This window comes from Panthera leo, chromosome A1 (assembly GCF_018350215.1).
Source record: "Panthera leo isolate Ple1 chromosome A1, P.leo_Ple1_pat1.1, whole genome shotgun sequence".
In the NCBI taxonomy this organism is placed as follows: domain Eukaryota; kingdom Metazoa; phylum Chordata; class Mammalia; order Carnivora; family Felidae; genus Panthera; species Panthera leo.
The window spans coordinates 140,421,993-140,440,556 of NC_056679.1; the positions used below are offsets into that span (position 1 = coordinate 140,421,993).

General features: G+C 41.7%; 1 protein-coding gene and 1 long non-coding RNA gene across 6 annotated transcripts in view; both read left to right on the top strand.

Annotated features, from left to right (window-relative positions):
• The window catches only part of IQGAP2 (IQ motif containing GTPase activating protein 2), a 294,057-nt gene that overhangs the window by 55,119 nt on the left and 220,374 nt on the right, over positions 1–18,564 (top strand). The window lies entirely within an intron of this gene.
• On the top strand, positions 3,297–18,092 carry LOC122221831. Of its 4 annotated transcripts, none has more exons than XR_006203454.1 (4): positions 3,297–3,614; positions 10,534–10,963; positions 14,434–14,486; positions 14,645–18,092. It is a non-coding gene; the product is annotated as an uncharacterized LOC122221831 (long non-coding RNA). The 4 variants fall into 4 exon arrangements; XR_006203452.1 differs by having other exon boundaries at positions 10,534–10,753; positions 10,847–10,963; positions 14,434–18,092; XR_006203451.1 differs by having other exon boundaries at positions 14,434–18,092.

Sequence of the window (18,564 nt, forward strand, 5' to 3'; positions counted from 1 at the left end):
GGGTGGCTCAGTTGGTTAAGCATCTGACTTCGGCTCAGGTCATAATCTCATGGCTCATGAGTTTGAGCCCTGCATTGGGCTCTGTGCTGACAGTTCAGAGCCTGGAGCCTGCTTCAGATTCTGTGCCCCTCTCTTGCTCTGTCCCTTCCCCACTTGGGTTCATTCTCTCTCTCTCCCTTCCTCCCTTCCTCTCTCTCTCTCTCTCTCTCATAAATAAGCATTAAAAAATGTTTAAAAAAAAGAAAAAGACCTAGAATTGCCAACACAATATTGAAGGAGAACAAAGTTGGAGGACTGACACTACCAGACTTCAAATTTAATACAAAGTTGCAGTGATCAAGAGAGTGGCATTGGTGAAACTTTAGGCACATAGATCAGTGAAAGAGAATAGAGAACCCAGAAATACACCCTAAAAGTATAGTCAATTAACCTTTAACAAAGGAGCAAACCAATACAATGGAGCAAAGATGGCCTTTTCACCAAATGGTGCTGAAACTGGACATGTAAAAAGTGAATCTAGACCTTACACATTGTACTCATCACAAAGTATACCATTGTACCCTTCACAAAAAAATACCTCAAATGGATCACACCTACCTATAAAAAGAAAAACTGTGAAACTTTTAAAAGATAACAAATGAGGGTTTGCTTGGGTGGTTCAGTCATTTAAGTGTCAGACTCTTGATTTCGGCTTAGGTCGTGATCTCCCAATCAGTGGGATCAAATCCCACATCAGGCTCTGTGCTGACAGTGCAAAGGCTGCTTGGGATTCTCTGTCACTCTCTTTCTGCCTTTCTCTCTCTCTGTCTCTTCAAATAAACATTAAAAAAAAAGATAACAAAGGAGAAAACTTAGATGAAATTCAGTATAGCAGTGACTTTTAAGATAGAGCACCAATGGCATGAAAGAAAAAAAGTGAGTAAGCTGGATTTCATTAAAATTAAAACTTTCTGCTTCACAAAAGGAAGTGTCAAGAGGATGAGAAGACAGTCCACAGGCTGGTATAAAATATACTAGGTAAAAGACCTGTCTCATACAGAACTGTTATATAAGATATTTAAAAACTCTTGGGGCGCCTGGGTGGCTCAGTTGGTTGAGCGTCCGACTTCAGCTCAGGTCACGATCTCATGGTTCGTGAGTTCGAGCCCCGCGTCAGGCTCTGGGCTGATGGCTCAGAGCCTGGAGCCTGCTTCTGATTCTGTGTCTCCCTCTCTCTCTGCCCCTCCCCCATTCATGCTCTGTCTCTCTCTGTCTCAAAAATAAATAATAAAAAAATTAAAAAAAAAAAACTCTTAAAACTTCAACAATAAGAAAACAACTAGGTTAAAGAATAGGCTAAAAACCTTAACAGACACATCTCTGAAGAAGATACACAGATGGCAAATAAATATAGGAAAAGATGCTCCACGTCATGTGTCATCAAGGAAGTGCAAAATAAAATACCACTGTACAATTATCAGAATGGTCAAAATATGAAACACTGGCAACACCAAATGCTGTGAGGGTTTGGAGCAACTGGAACTCTCATTGCTCATGGAAATGCAAAGTGGTATAGTCACTTGCAGTTTGTTAAAAAACCAAGCATACTCTTATCATGCTATCCAGCAGTTGTGCTCTTATTATTTAACGGAGGGAGTGAAGTCTTAGGTCCACTCAAAAACTTGTGTATGGATGTCAAAAGACTTTTTTTAATAATAGGCAAAGTTGGATGTGACCGTGACGTCCTTCAGTAGGTGAATGAATAAATACACTGTGGCATATCCAGACAGTGGAATATTATTCTTTGCTAAAAAAAAAAAAAGCTATCAAGCCATGAAAAGACGTACAGGAACCTTAAATGTATACAGCAAAGAAAAGCCAATCTGAAAAGGCTACATCCTATACGATTCCAACTATGACTTTCTAGCAAAGGCAAAACTATGGAGACAGTAAAAATATCAGCAGTTGGGAAAGGAGGATGAATAGACAGAGCACAGAGAGTTTTTAGTGTAGTGAAAATACTCTGTATGACACCACAGTGATAAATGTCATTATACATTTGTCCAAAACCAACAGTGAACCATTATGTAAACTGTGGAATTTGGATGATGATGATAGGTTCATCAGTTATAGCAAATGTAGGTTCGTGTAGGCTAATCAATTATAACTAATGTTCTGGCTCAGTTGGCTGAGTGTGCAACTCTTAATCTTGGGGTTGTAAGTTGGAGTCCCACGTTGGGTGAAGAGATTACTAAAAAGAAAACCTTTCAAAAAAGTGAATTAATATACTGATACAGACTTCAACCTGAGCGGACGCTGAAAATATACTGAGTGAAGGAAGGCAGACACAAAAAGCCACTTATTATATAATTCCATATATATGAAGTGTCCAGAAAAGGCCAGTCCATGGAGACAGATGGTAGACCATTGGTTGCCTAGGCCTGGGAGAATAGAGGGGATGGAGAGTGACTGATTATTGTATAGTTACTGTAGGAACAAAAGTGTTCTAAAATTGATTGTGGCGATGGTTGCATAACTCTGTACTGAAAATCACTCAATTGCGGACTTTAAAAGGGTAAATGTATGGTATATAAGCTGTACCTTATTAAAGCCGTTACAAAGAAAAGTTCCTTTGACCAGACTAACTTGGAGAAGTGCTTAGTAAACCTGTTAAATAAGATTAAGCGGTATTCAGTAGATAAAATGAGCGTAGAACGTATGCCTAAGATACATGTGTTCTAAACACTGTTGATTTTATAGTTTCTTGAGCACCCACCATGCTTTAACTGGTGCGGTAGGGTCACTTTGGGGGATGGAGATCAGGCAACTAATAATGTGCTCAAAGAAACTGTTCAGTTAATGCTTTTACTCATGAGTTTAAAATTCTGTCCTTCACTTACATTTGCTCTTTTGATCTCTCTGTATGTGTGTGCGTGAGTATCTCCCTGTTTCCAGCTCATCATTCTCCTAAATATCTCTTCTATGTTCACCTCTATCCCGCCACGAACCTCCTGAAGCCTTCTGACTTCTCTTGCTAGATTACTGCAGTGCTCTCTGACTGGTTTCCTCAATCCTCTTGCCCATTTAATCCTTTATCATCTGTATCATAGTCAAATGAATTTCTTCAAAACTCTCAACTGTTCTGGCCAACCCCGTTGAAAACCACTCAGTATTATCGCAATTCTCATAGAATAAAGACCAGACTCTTACAAGGGCTCATAAGCTTTGTATGGTCCGGTTCTTACAGCTGCTCCAGTTTCATATTGTGCCCCCTTCCTTACTGCTCTTTTTCCAGCCACATTGACCCCTTTTCCATAGGACCTCTGCATGTGCTATTCCCTTCTCCTGTGTATCTATTCAGGCTCTACTGTCTTTAGATTTTAACTCCCTTTTTCAGGGAGTCCTTCTTTGGCATGGCCCATCTAGGTCAACTACCCCTATTATGACATCATATCTGTCACATAGTTGAACGAATTACTTAATGCTGGTATTGGCCTACTATCATTTGTTCACTAATGACGATTCGTTGTACTGTTTTCTGTGTGTTTTAGTTTGCCTGGAGGTAACAAGTAGGATGTGAATTAGATTTGTGGTGGACAAGATTCTACATGGTGTGCCAGGACTGCCAGCCTAAAGTAAAATTTAGTCTTTGTCTCAATGGAAAATTCTATATTGTAGTTAGATGGTACAAGTTCTTCCTGCCATTTATGTGACCCAGTGGGTTATGAAGCTGGGAATCCGAGACAGTTTGATACCACAGGGAAGTAGAAGTGACCCAGAGAAGGGCATAGAGTATTTTTCAGTGAATGAATAAATGACTGAATGAATGAAGAGAGGAAGAGATAACCTATATTATTAAGACGACTTGTGGCTGAAATTATTGCTCATAGCTGATAAAATTATGACATCTGGGCATATGGACTTATTAAGTCTCAAAATACTAATATTAATGACCAGGGAAAATATGAAAGGCATGTTTTTAAGACCAAAAAAGATAGTTGCTTTATAAAGTGGTTCTTGGGGCGCCTGGGTGGCTCAGTCGGTTGGGCGTCCAGCTTCGGCTCAGGTCATGATCTCATGGTCCGTGAGTTCGAGCCCCGCATCGGGCTCTGTGCTGACAGCTCAGAGCCTGGAACCTGTTTCAGATTCTGTGTCTCCCTCTCTCTCTGCCCTTCCCGTGTTCATGCTCTGTCTCTCTCTGTCTCAAAAATAAATAAATGTTAAAAAAATAAAATTAAAAAAAAATAAAGTGGCTCTTGACCCTGTGTTTATCCACAGGCTAACAGGTTTACATGACGTCACAAAGAGCCAATCACAATTCTGTTGGGAGTACACATAACTATGTGTACTAGTTATCCGTGACCGTGTAATTAATTACTCTAAAACTTAGCAGCTTAAAACAAAGAACATTTATCTCACAGCTTTTCAAAGTCAGGAATCTGATTCTAGTTTAACTGAGTCCTGTGGCATTCAGTCTGTCATAAAGCTTCAGTCCTCCTAGGGTCCAAGCAGAACAGATCTTCCAAGCTCGGTCATGGTGTTGGCAGGATTCAGTTCCTGACGGACGTTTGGACTGAGGACCCCATTCCCTCGTTGCTGTTGGCCACAGGCTTCCCTCAGCTCCTTGACATATGGGCCTCTCTGTGGGCAGCTCCCAATATGGTAGCTGGCTTTCCTCAGTGAGCAAACAAGAAAGGGCCAGTAAGTTGGAAGCCAGATCCCTTTTGTAACCCATTCTCAGAAGTGCTGTCCCGTAGTTTGCTGTATTCCAGTCATTAGAATCAAGTTAGTAAATCCAGCATGTGTTTCAAGGGGAGAAGATTCTAGAAGGGCATGAATTCTAGAAGGCAGGAATCACCAGGGTGATTACAAGCTGCCTTCTACAGGGTGTGTGTGTGTATGTGTATGTGTGTATATATATATATATATATATACACACACACATATATACACATGTGTATACACATATATACACATATATATGTGTATATATATACACATGTGTATACACATATATACACATATATATGTGTATATATATACACATACACATACACACAATATATATATATATATATATATATATATATTGCAATTGACCTTTTTTGCAATTGACCCCAGAAAAGGGGGCAGGATCCTCTTTATTAATGTCAGAGACCAGATCAGAAATTGGATGGTGTCTTGGTGTAAATGATTATGGTATTAAGTTTATTTATGCCTGGATAGTTTAAAAAGATTTTTTTTTGAAATTTATTTATTTGAGAGGGAGAGACTGTGTGTGTGCATGTGCGCAAGGGAAGGGCAGAGAGAGAGGAGAGAGAAACCCAAGCAGGTTCTATGCTGTCAGACGTTTCACTGAATGAGCTACCAGGTGCCCCTATAGTCTTGAATTGTGAACTATTTGGGACTAAGCTTTTCATTCCTCTGCCATTTTAAATAATACTAAATGGACTTTTAAGTTTTCTTTTCAGGTGGGCCGGGGAGACTGTCTTGATCATTTCTTTGCTGTAGGGATTTTGCTGCAATGGGACCGTTCAGACAAGTCTGCTACTCCTATGGGCTTTGAAAGTTTCTCTCTGATGCCAGAAATCCCACCCTTTAAATTAAAGGAGTTAATTTCCTAAAAAAGAATTTCTTCTGCTGAGTAGATTTCATATTAACTTCTGCAAAATATCTTTGAATAATGAAAATAATTCCCTTTTAAGAACTTCATTTCTTTAGTTTTGTAGGGCAACTGTGAAAAAAATCTAAGATGGAGAGTTCTCTTTGGGAAAGTCTGGATCGGGGAAGGGAAATCAGACTAGAGCTATTAGGAAGAGCAGGGAATGGGAGGGGGCATGTTGGCAAGAGAAGGAGAGGGAATTTGCAAATTATAGTTGAGCAAATAGTTATGAATGGGGCTGCTGTTGTATGTTTCCCAAGGAAGTTCCTGATATATTATATTTCTTTTTTAAGGAAGGGGAAAACGCTACAAATCTTCTGGCATGCTTACTTTTTCTGTCCTACCTCGGAAAGTAAACAGAGCAAAAAAGCCTTCCCTTGGTGATGGGCTTGTTTAGAAATATTATCTTCAAAGAGCTCTTTATGTGAGCCAAGCTGTTCTTTGTATTCGTGACTCTGAGGCAGTTTCATATGTGTCCTGGAAAAGAAACAAAAACACGGTGTGATTCCTTTTGTGTCAGTGCTTACAACTCAGACACCAAAAAGACAGCTCATTGATTAGATCAAGTTCTGGCCTTACCTAGTAGAGAGGTAGAGAATTATACTTGAAAGGAGAAATGCTTCCAATGTTTAAGCAAGTGAGGACCATGAATATGGGTTTGCTTAACCCCGAATATTTGTGATTTCTTCAAGAAAAAGAATCTTATGACTGGGGAGTGCTTTAGAGAATCCATTGGATTTCTTCTACAGGCTTGGACCTCACTGTCTGTTTTCCTAAAGATGCTGCCTATGGCTTGCTCATAAACGATGCTAATAGAAACTAGGAATCTGGAAGGAAATATCTTCCTTGGTCATCAACCCATTAAGGGACATGTTGTTGCTCTCTACAAAATGTTAATCAAATATTAAGGAATTCTTAATTGCATTTTCAAAACATAAATAGTTTTTATTTTTCTATGGTGATTCTGCATTTCCCCCTTCCTCCTTGTTCTCTCCCTGGCTCTGATCACCCCTCTGTGTCCCAGGGAACAAGAAAGTGTGGGGTTGCTCCATGCAGTGGCTGACAGGCTGGTGGGGCAAGGGGCACAGCTGAGTCGAGAGCAGGGACCCTTTTCAGGGTCTGGCTCCTAGGTAAGGGGAGGGCCTGCCTTCCAGGAGTGCCCTGTTTGGATTTGCTTACCAGTCAGCTTGCTTTGAGAGCCATATGCCACAGGTCGAGGACCTTTTTGACATCCTGGGGCTTGTCCCCCTAAGGTACGTATCCACAGTAGGGAGACAGAGTAACCTCCGAGGAGAACTAGTCATCAGGGTTAGCCATCAGGGGATAACCACAGACGAGAGGATAAGATGAGATGTGGTTTTTTGTTTTTGTTTTTGTTTTTTTTAAACAGAAAGAGTACATAACAGGTGGGGGGTGGGGGGAGAGAGAGAGAAAGAGAAACAATCTTCAGCAGTCTTCACGCTTAGCACAGAGCCCAGCACAGGACTCGATCCCATGACTCTTGGATCATGACCTGAGCACAGGCTAAAAACAACTGAGCCACCCAGGCACCCCAAGAGGTGCTCTTGACGGGGTGTCTCCATGGCAGGCAGCCCAGCCTTCCAGGGCATGCTGCTTGCAGCTAGGTCCTCAGAGGAGATGTTGATGCTGAGGTCCAGCTGTGTGGTAACCGGGGATGGTGCTGTGGAGCTGCAGTAGAAGGGACAGTTGTTAAGGACATAAAGGGAGAAGCCATACAGTTTGACAGGGAACTATATTTGAGGGACAGAGGAGGTTGGGAAGTCAGATGCATTGGGGAGGATCCAGCCATCACTAACCTGACTCAGACACACACGTTGTATGGTCTCCATCAGGCAAGCCTGGGGTTGGAACACATAGTTGAGAGACTTCTTTAGTTTCACATATTTTGTGTCCTAGCCTTGGGGATGTATTGGGCAGATGCCAGTCAGGTGTGAGCCCACAAATCAAAGCTTACCTTTTTAGCGTGCCGGCATTTTTAAATACAAATAATCAATATTAATCCTCTCTAGCCAAAGAGAAATTGAGCAACTGATATTTGATCCCAAAGTTTATATTAGTCTTTCAAGCTCTTTGAAGTTGGAGAGCTGGGAGAGGTTAGGAATTTTCCATGATCTCAAACATACTTTACTCCAAGGGTTACCAAGTGAGTGTCTACTCACCAGACCCACACAGTGCCCAAGGCATTCAACTTACACAGGGTTATTCCCATCTTATAGATGGCAAAAACAAGTCCTGGAAAAACCTAAGGAATTTTTCCAAGGTCACAGCCAACAGACAGATAAATACTATTCCAACCCAGCTTCTTCTGATTTCATAGCCAATTGCTTAAAAACTAACACAGTCTCTTTTCCTTCTTTTTTTTTTCCTTGTGTTACTTGCTTTTCTTTTTTTTTTTTTTTTTTTTAATTTTTTAAAATTTACATCCAAATTAGTTAGCATATACTGCAACAATGATTTCAGGAGTAGATTCCTTAGTGCCCCTTACCCATTTAGCCCATCCCCCCTCCCACAACCCTTCCCATAACCCTCAGTTTGTTCTCCATATTTATGAGTCTCTTATGCTTTGTCCCCTGTTTTTATATTATTTTTGTGTCCCTTCCCTTATGTTCATCTGTTTTGTCTCTTAAAGTCCTCATATGTGTGAAGTCATATGATGTTTGTCTTTCTCTGACTAATTTCACTTAGCATAATACCCTCCAGTTCCATCCTAGTAGTTGCAAATGGCAAGATTTCATTCTTTTTGACTGCTGAGTAATACTCCATTGTATATATATACCACATCTTCTTTATCCATTCATCCTTCAGTGGACATTTGGGCTCTTTCCATACTTTGGCTATTGTTGATAGTACAGCTATAAACATGGGGGTGCTTGTGCCCCTTTTATCCTGTGGATAAATGCCTAGTAGTGCAGTTGCTGGGTCGTAGGGTAGTTCTATTTTTAGTTTTTTTGAGGAACCTCCATACTGTTTTCCAGAGTGGCTGCACCAGCTTGCATTCCCATCTTTTCCTTATTTCTTAATGTACTTTAGTCATGTCATTATTTTTTTTAATTTAAATTCAAGTTAGTTAACATATAATGTAGCATTGGTTTCAAGAGTAGAATTTAGTGATTCATCCCTTGCATATGATACCCAGTGCTCATCCCAGCAAGTGCTCTCCTTAATTCCCATCACCCATTTAGCCCATCACCCCACCCACCTCCCCTCCAGCAACTCTCATTGGTGGTCCTGGCCTTTAGGTTCTAGATAGACTAGCTTTGTTCTAGGTCTCGATCAGTTTTTACTACCTGAGCTTTGGTGGAATTAGCACAATATGACCATCCATTGTCTTTCTTGATTTTCTTTCCCTTTTTTTTTTCAATCTTGTCTGTTGTTTGCTTGCTTGTTTCTGTTTTCTTTTGCTTTCTTTTAAAGATTTATTTATTTATTAAAAAATTATTTTTTACATTTATTTATTTTTGAGAGACAGAGAGAGATAGAGTGTGAGTGGGGAGGGGCAGAGAGAGAGGGAGACACAGAATCCGAAGCAGGCTTCAGGCTCTGAGCTGTCAGTACAGAGCCCGACGCAGGGCTCAAACCCACAAACCACGAGATCATGACCTGAGCTGAAGTCGGACCCTCAACTGACTGAGCCACCCAGGCGCCCCAAGATTTATTTATTTTTTTAGAGTGTGAGAGTGAGTGGGAAATGGGCAGAGGGAGGGAGGGGGAGAGAGAGAGAGAAAGAGAGGGAGGGAGGGAGGGAGAGAGAGAGAATCATAAGCAAGCTCTGAGCATAGCCCAGAGCCTGACACAGTGCTCCATCCCACAACCCTGGGATGTGACCTAAGCCAAAAGCAAGAGTCAGACACTCAACTGACTGAGCCACCCAGGTGCCCATGTTTCTGTTTTCTTTTAACTAGTACGTATAGTAGTTCTGGGAAGAATTTACCTTGTATTCACCCTCCCTTTCTTGTCTCTTGTCTGTCTGTTTTCTAGTAGCCTTCTTGAAGTTTTAGTAGGAATTTGCACTTTTCAGTGATGTAGACTTTATTTCCTTTTGGTGCATCTTTGTTCTTGGTTGGGTCTGGATTCTACATTCAATCTATCAATTGCCTTTTGGGTTCTGCCACAACTAAAACTGGCTTGAAAGAATGCTGTGCCTTGTGGTTGAAACATCAAAAGGGTACAAATAGCAAATACCGCTGAGGTCTCTTCCTTCCTGTAGGAACCTCCCCACCAGATGCTGCCTCATGCTGTGATGCTTATAATTCATAAAACAGTGTCATTATTTGAGGCCTTAGGGGAATTCTAAGGAGGGCTGGTGGGGGAAAGCAATTGTAGAAAGTTCTACAGTGATTTTTTCCATATCTTCCATTTGTAGAATGTAGAATGGTCTGCCATTGCTTTTTTTGGTCTGAACAGTTTTGTTATCCTCTAGCCGAGTGCAAATCTCCATATGTATATGGGGACATTGAGTGTCAGAGAATTTCATCAATTCACCAACCCATGATGGAGTTACTGGGAGATTTGGGATTAGGATAAAGTCTCCTGGCTGTTTGACAACTGCTCTTTTGTCCCACGTTTCCAAGTCCTGTTGATTAGAAAAAGCATTAGTAGAAGGCTCAATGGTGAAAATACACAATAATAAATATATTTAATTTAGGCTGTTTAATAAATTCAGTTCAAGTTCTCTCTTAGCTATGTACTGAATTCATAGCATACTTTTTTGTCATTTATCTTATATTTTTCCTGTGAAGCTTGAACCTGTTTAGGTGCTAGAACAGGGATTCATGAATTGAGTTCTAGTTATTTCCATACTCTCCTCATTTAGTCTCGATTGGCTCAGATGGTCCTTGACTTTTTTTCTTTTCAAATAATATATAATCCAGAAGTTCCTTGCTCAAGGATTTCACAGGGCAAAAGCTGAGGCAGCTACATCATCTAAGTGAGAAAGTGACTTTGGACAGTGATGCTCAGATTCAGTTACCTACTGCATCGGGATCACAGGGGCACTTGTGCAAATACAGTCTTCTCAGGTTCACTCCAGACCCTAAAAGTCCATCTCTAGGAAGTGGAGCTCTGGCGTCCGCATTTTAACAAATGGCTCAGGTAAATGTTTATGCTCACTGAAGTTTGAGAATCACTCTCTCCAGAGAGAAGAGACCGGCATGTATCTCACCAGCTCTGGCTTTCCCATCCCAGCTAAGATGAACACAGATACCCCTTGCTGTGTGACCAGAGTGGGAGAGGAAGAGTATTGAGGGTGTCCTGTGCTGTCGTGAGAATGATGGAGGAATGAAAACAGCTTCTGTAGAAAAAGTGATAGTACAGCAGCCAGGGTTGGGTACAAAGCCTGGGCAGTTTTTAGAACTTTAGTTGGCTCTTGAGTTTTTCTCATGGGGCCAGTCAGCATGTTCATGTGAATTTTGCCAACAAAATGAGAGGACATGAGTGGGGCAGCTGGGTTCAGGGATTGGCATGTTGGCTCTGAGAAAGTCAAAGGAACAGGAACAGCTGGGTGAGCATTGTTGACATTGGATGGCCTTGAGGTCCCATCTTGGTAAGGAAGCTCATGAAGCCTGGATGAAGTGAGGTACAGGGAAAGTCAAGGAACTGCCTATTATGATGTGGATGAAGGGGAAGACTTGTAGGAATGACAAGTGGAGAAGTGGGTAAATGAAAAGCTCGAGATTTGGAAGCCTAGATATTAAAGGTGAAGTATTTCTGGATTAGTTCAGGTCCAAGATGGGGCCTTTGTGTAGCTCAAGTGGAATGGAGGAGAAACCTTTCGATGAAGGAGGGAGTCTTCCAGCTGTGCTTTGGGTTTTCCCAAGGGCCCCCACCTTCTTGAAGCCACCCAGCAGAGATGAGCATGGGAGGAACACAGTGATTTTGGCAATAAAATATCTTGGAGGTCAGGAGATGAGTGATGAGGTTAGGAAGTGAAACAGACATAAGGTGGAGGCAGAGGTCTTGGAATAGAGCTGTTAGGGCCTGGCCTGGGCAAAAGTCATTTCAGCTGTAATGGTGATAAATAACCCTTTCTTCCCTGGTTCTGTGAGTTAAGGAAATTTGGGAAGCAAGCAGCCCTGGTTTGTGGGAAGTAGTATCACAAAGGAAAAGTCAGAATGCCATTAAGACAAGCAGGTGGGGAAAGTGTAAACAAAAAGTTGAGAATATAAGAGTATTACATGTTTAAAACAGGTCAAGAGTTCCAGAGGCACATCAGAAGGAATTAGTAGGGGGGCGTCTGGGTACCTCAGTGGATCAAGCGTCCCAACTTCGGCCCAGGTCATGATCTCTCAGTTTGTGAGTTCAAGCTCCACGTTAGGCTCTGTGCTGACAGTTTGGAGCCTGGAGCCTGCTTCGGATTCTGTGTCTCCCTCTCTCTCTGCCCCTCCCCCACTCATGTTCTCTCTCTCTCTCTCTCTCTCTCTCTCTGTCAAAAATAAATAAACGTAAAAAAAAAAAAAGAAGGAATTAGTAGATTCAGGGTATGTATGGGAGGACTGCTCAGTAGGACTCATTGAGACAGATGAATGTATCCAAAAGTGTGCTTAAGGGTCAGCCCTTGTTTCAGACCTTCGTAGGAGACTAAAACCACTGCAAAAGCAAGGTTAGATTGATTTGACAATGGGCAGGCTCATTAGAGATCTTACGTTACTAATTCATTACTAATTCATTACTGTGACATACACTTGAAGCGAGTAACTTTAAAATCTTGTGACCCAGAGTAAAACAGGCTTATATCATGCCCCCAGCTAGCCGTGTGATGATGTGTGCGTGTGTGTCTAACTAAACAGCAAAGATTCACAAAGCAACACTTCACCTTTAATACCTACAACACGCCCTGACATTTACTGCTCTGTCCTGATTCATTTTCTCTGAAAATGCTGGTCGTGACCCATTGATTCATGACGGATGCAGGGTTCAGCCTGCTGCTGAACAGGCATGCATCTGCTATCTTAAGCCTCTGTGGCAATACTAGGCGCTGTTCCCTGGGCATCCTGTGGATGAAGAATATTCATTTGCTTTTGTTGATCATAATTAGAGCTTATTGTATGATCAGGAAGAAGCCGGAAAGTCATGTTTAATCAAGGCTTTCGTACTTAAAATCTTTACTGGCTCTACACCACCTACAGGACCGAACTGTACCTCCTTGTGTGTGTACCTCACACAAAGGGCCGCAATTGTCTTACCCTTATGATGACTTTCTGTGGTTAATCATTCCCTCTTTGTCCTTTTCCCACTGCACTTACTACAGTTTATGATAATTCTTAGTACACGTTGGCCTTTCCTAGCTATCAAGGAGCTCCTCAAGGTAGACCGTCTTCTCTCAGTACCTCCAGTGACTCACACACAGCCTGGCACAGAACACAAGTGGGTTGGTTTGGCTGAGCAAGTGCAGTGATCTCCGAAGTCCTGCCTGCAGTTTCTTGTCCAGTATGGCCTAGAGGGACCCTGTGAGGGGCACCAGTTCTCTCCATTCAATAGTTCTTGCTGATCATGGGTGATTTTCACTTCTGAATTGTGTGGGTCACTTTGGGGAACACAGATCAGCCAACTGCTTTGACATTTTATTGTGGAAATGGTGGTCCCAAAATGGTAGTACTCACATTCCATATATATTCTGTTACCCACGATATTCAGTGGTACCCGTGTCATGCCTCTCACAGTTTTGGATAGTGTAGGACTGGGTGCTGTTCACTTTTCTATTTTTTTTTAATTTTTTAAAAGTTTATTTATTTTGAGAGAATGCAAGTGGGGGAGGGGCAGAGAGGGAGAGAAAGAGAATCCCAAGCAGGCTCCACACTGGCGGAGGGCTCAAACTCACAAACCCCAAGATCATGACCTGATCTGAAGTCAGACCCTTAACTGACTGAGCCACCCAGGTGCCCCATCTTTCCATTTTAGTGGGGCACTTTGGTGGCTGCTCTGTGTCTATGGCCTAATGGGATAGGAATTCTAAAGGACCTCTATGTAAATAGAACTGCCCACCCCTAATGATGCATTTTGCACAATAAGTTGAAATAGGCTTTTTGTGGATCAGAACTGCCTACGGTCTAACATATATCAATAAGATATATTTAAGGATGGATTAGCAAAGGTTCAGCAGACTTAAATGATAAATGCAGATGCACAGAAGTCCAGTGGCTAAGTCAGACAAAAATAAATTCATTTATGTGATATAGACCTGTGTGTGTGTGTGTATGTGTATGTGTGTGTCTTTTGAGAAACACACAAAAACGGTAGATGGCATATTATTTTCTTGTTCCTGATATGCCTCCCAGGCTGGATATAGACAGAACAAAGGGAAAGTAGGCTCGGTTGGGGATGGAGGGAGGGGGTCAGGCAGGAGTGACCTGGTTTCTAGTAGCCACATGAACAAATCAACAGAAACAAGGGCAGGTAATTTTAATAAATTCTATTTACTCAAGTATGTCCTTTAAAATATCCTTTCAATGTATAATCATTGTATAAAACTATTGAGATGTGATACTGTCTTTTCTCCTCCAGCACAACTCAATTCAGATTAGCTGCACTTGAAGTGTTTAATAGCCAAGGGACTAGGGGTGCCCACATAGGTCAGCACAGGCCCTACATGCTTGATGCTTTAGTCTATGCGGGGGCCTCTCAGGAACCTCTGACCATGCCAAGCAAACATGAGAAAAGGTACAGAGATAGATGTGTGTTGTGTACATTGGAAGCAAAGTAAACCTTTAAGAGAAGAGAAATGGAGAATTCACCAGTGAGGTGAACTTGAGTTTTTCTTCTCTCTTAATTTCCAGCCCACATTCACATTTAGAACAGAAATGAACTTGCCAAGATTCTTCAGGAAATAGTAAGTGATAGGCAGTGCATTCCCCTTTTCTACTTCACTGTGTTCAGGGGTGCGTGGATGATACCCCTGCATCTTTGCAGAAGAGGTGGTGTTGGAGGGCTGGGGATTACAGCCAGTTCATCCTCTGCCTCTGATGGTTTCTCGCTTCACTCATGCAGTTCAGCAACCAAAATGGACGCTGATAAGGTGGAGATCAGGAAGTCACCTACCGACCAGCAGCCAAACCCATGTCGTCAAATCCACGTCGCTTTTACCTTTTTCTCTTCCTTAATAAAGGTCTAATTAATGATGGACTATGACAAAATTGGCCATCTTATTTTGAGGCATAATGGAGTTAAATTAAGACTTATCTACAATGCTTGATTTTTACAAAGGTGATGATGGAAAGAGAGGAGGTGGATAGTACAGACATGGGAAGGAAGTTGGCCCAATATCGACATTTTAATACCCGGGACTAAATACAAAAGTGTCTACTGTTTTATCAAGGCCAAGGATGCTTTTTCTACCTAGGCAGACATTCTCTAAATTTTATTCATAGGACAGTCCCTTGTGTAAAGCTGCAGAAACAATAGAAAATACAGCTTCTTTGTTATCAGGGAAGCATTATCTAAATAAAATTAGCAGATTCAATGTTCTGATTTGGCCTTGACTGAAAGTCAGGTGCAGAGGCGACATGCTGATTTTGTTGTTCTTAGCGAATGAACTATAGTTGATTTCTTTTCCCTAGTTCTGGCTGTGTTACTATTTGAGTGACCTTGAGCAAAGCACAATGTCAGTGTCTCAGCCTTCTTAGTTATTAGACATGTCCACGAATACCTTTCACACCTCCCTCCTTAATGTTACCTTGTGATAAGCAGGCTGAGAGTTGAGTAGTACACTGGTGTATATTATAAAAAGTTGAAACATGAGATAAAATGCCTCTTAAACTCCACTGTTGATTAGAAAAACATTTAAAGTAGTCGGAACAGCTGCGAATCAGGCATCCCACCTTAATTAGAGTCAAAGAATGTGTGCCTTCAGCTGCTTTTTATTCTGTTTGCACATTTACTTCCTGTATAGCAGAAATACAGGTGGAGTAGGTTTACACAGGGAAGAATGCGCACGTCTGAACAACCCAGAAGGGGAATCTTCTTTCTGTAAACAGTATATTCAGTACCAGATACAGGCCCCTCTTTCATAGCATGAGGAGACTAGGAAATTGCTTTTTAAACCGGGAAACACACACATGGATTAATGATACCTTTCCATGGTAGAGCATCCATTGAGGAAAAACTTTGACCAATGTTGGCATAGAAAATCCAGCTTGTCAATGTAACTCTTACTGAATAGGTCACCATCTCTTGTAGGCAGAAAAATAGGGTGGTTAAAAACCACCCTTTGACCTCTCACCTTGAGCAGGCCTGGAAGTCAGTCCCTGGCTGTTAGAGGTGACTTGGGCAGCAGGCAAATTGGATTTCTTTGAGGCAGGTGCAGACAGCACTACAGGACAGCACATTTTCTGAAATAAACCTGAAATCAAGCTCATTTGGGCTCACCTCAGCAACCCTGCTACCTTACAAGTTGAGGGTACACTTGTTCTCCCCAAGTTCCATTCTTACTTGTGTCCCCTTAGGCTCGACCCGACGCCTCTTCTCTCCACCCCTGCCCCCACCCAACCAGTCAGGCACAGCTGAGAGTTTGGATGGAGGACTCCTGATAGACAACTCCTTAGCTGCTCCAAGGCCTGCGAGGAGTTGCCACAGAATGGGCAAAAATCAAAGCTTTTCCTTCCTTCTGTGAAACCTGCTACAATTATTAAATTAGTAGGGGGCTGCAGTGTGAGTATCAGGGAGAGGTCTGTCTGACTTTGGGATATGAGGAGTGCAAGTTTTTTGAGGGTAGAGACTATCATTGATGATAGTTTCTTCTATTGCTCTGCAGGATATGTTTTCCAGCAGGTTCTTTTAAAAGGTGTGGTCGCTAAAGTGACTTCCAGCGTGGGCCCCAGATGTTCCATTGGATGGGCCCTGATTTAAAACCTAAATTTAAGTTAAGCCCAAAAGAAAGAGCAGACTGAAACTTCAAAGAACCCAAAATACAGCATGTAATTTTATGTGCTATAAAGGCTTATGGGGGTGCTTCGCCCAAGTGCCAACATCATCTTTGGTTTATAGGAATAATCTAGTCCAGCTGTCATTACAGATGTGGGAGGGGCAGGTTGTGACAGGTGGCTCTAGAAACCCTGTCAGATGGGGAGGGTGTCTAGAATGCCAACTGGCTTCTGTCCATCTTCTAGATGTTCCCCTTCCCAAACCTGAGTGCTGCATTCTCATTTCTTTCGGGGGTGTTCCCCAGTCTCGCTGGTAGACATCAGAATATGGAGTGAGTTCTCCTCTCCACCTTGTGAAGCAGTGGCTCAATGCATCAGGCTTATCAAGTGTTTTTAATTCTTTAAAGTGTTTTCTCCATCTCTGCTTTCCTTTTAGCATTGCAAGGTTAGGGTTGCTAATGGGCAGAAGCAAGACAACTGATTTTCAGAGCTCAGAGCAGAATCCAGTTCTCTGGATGATCATGCTTCCTCTGTAACTATCTTTGTGTGGAATGTTCTGAATCTTTTGATATGTCAAGATTGATTAACACGCAGACATGTACAGCAAAACACTGTTTGCAATAGCTTTGGAATACTGTTACATTAGTGGTAGGTTCTGATGGACGTGTGGTAAGGAAAGAATTTTTCTTTGCTACCTTTTAACTGCAGTAGGGAATAAACAAATCTGAGTTTTCCTTGTTTCGTTTTGTTTTAGTGAAAACTACCTTGTTTTGCATTTGCGTGGGTGTTCTTAAAGTCCTACTGTTTGGCATTTTTATAGAAATGACTTTCTGTGTAATACAGGCACCCATTGGGAGTCAAAAATCCATGTGGTCGTAGGAAAAAGGTCCAAGCTGGGCATAAGAGCAGGCTGGGCATATAGTGTCTCCTGATCCTCCCTAACTGGTGCTTCATGTGCTTTGTGCCCTGGGCGAGGCTCCAGTGAGAAAACAGGTGGATGCTATCAGGCACAGCCTGGTCTCTTTTGCTTCAGGAAGGGAGTGGGAGTTGATCTTTTCTGTGTTTTAGATACTTGACATATTTCAAGTACATTTTAACCTTGAGTCTTAATTTTGAGTTTCTCACAGATTTTCAGTGACTTCCGCAGGAAACATACTTTTACTGGTTTTAATATTTGGTAGTATAATGTTTTTGTTGAACACTTAGTCCTTGATGTTTAGAGTCACCTTTTTCTCCTTGTAAAAAAAATCCTACCAAGGCCAAATTATCTAGAGTCGCTATGGTAACTTTGGAGAAATTGAGAAAGCATGCTAGTGCAAAGACCAATATGCTTGACTGCATTTAAAATGTGGAGGAAGAATAGCTTTGGTATAAACATAAGCTGAATCTTCATGGAAAAAGTTGAAAAGGACTAAAAGACTGGTGGCTTGAATAGCTTTTCATGGAAATTTTAGCCATCATTTTTGTTACTAATGACTTGAGCATCTTTTATTCCACATGTTGGAGTTTCCTTGCTCTAGCCATCTTTTGAAAAAAATAAAATATTTAAGTTTATTTATTTTGAGAGAGACAGAGACAGTGCAAGTGGGAGAAGGGCAGAGAAAGAGGGAGAGAGAATCCCAAATAGGCTCCGTGTTGCCAGCGTAGAGCCTGACATGGGGCTTCAACACACGAAACCGCGAGATCTTGACCTGAGCCAAAACCAAGAGTCAGACGCTTAACCGACTGAGCCACCCAGACACTCCTGAAAAAAATAAATCTTAATTGGTTACAACCTGTACAAGAATAGTATCAGTTTAGATTGATCTGCAAGACAGTGATTTAAAATTTTGCCCAATTTGTTTCCCTCTTCCCCCCAGTATGATTTTATCCATAGAAGATTAGCTTCTAATTTTAGTTATAATTCAGTCTTCCATTAATATACTGCTTTACGTTGAAATCAAGTCATATTTCCCCCTGAAATACAAATTTCATCAGTTTCAGCCCCTCTGGCACAACTATGAGCATATTAGATGCTTCTGTTTGTCTTTGACTAAGTATTACTGAACA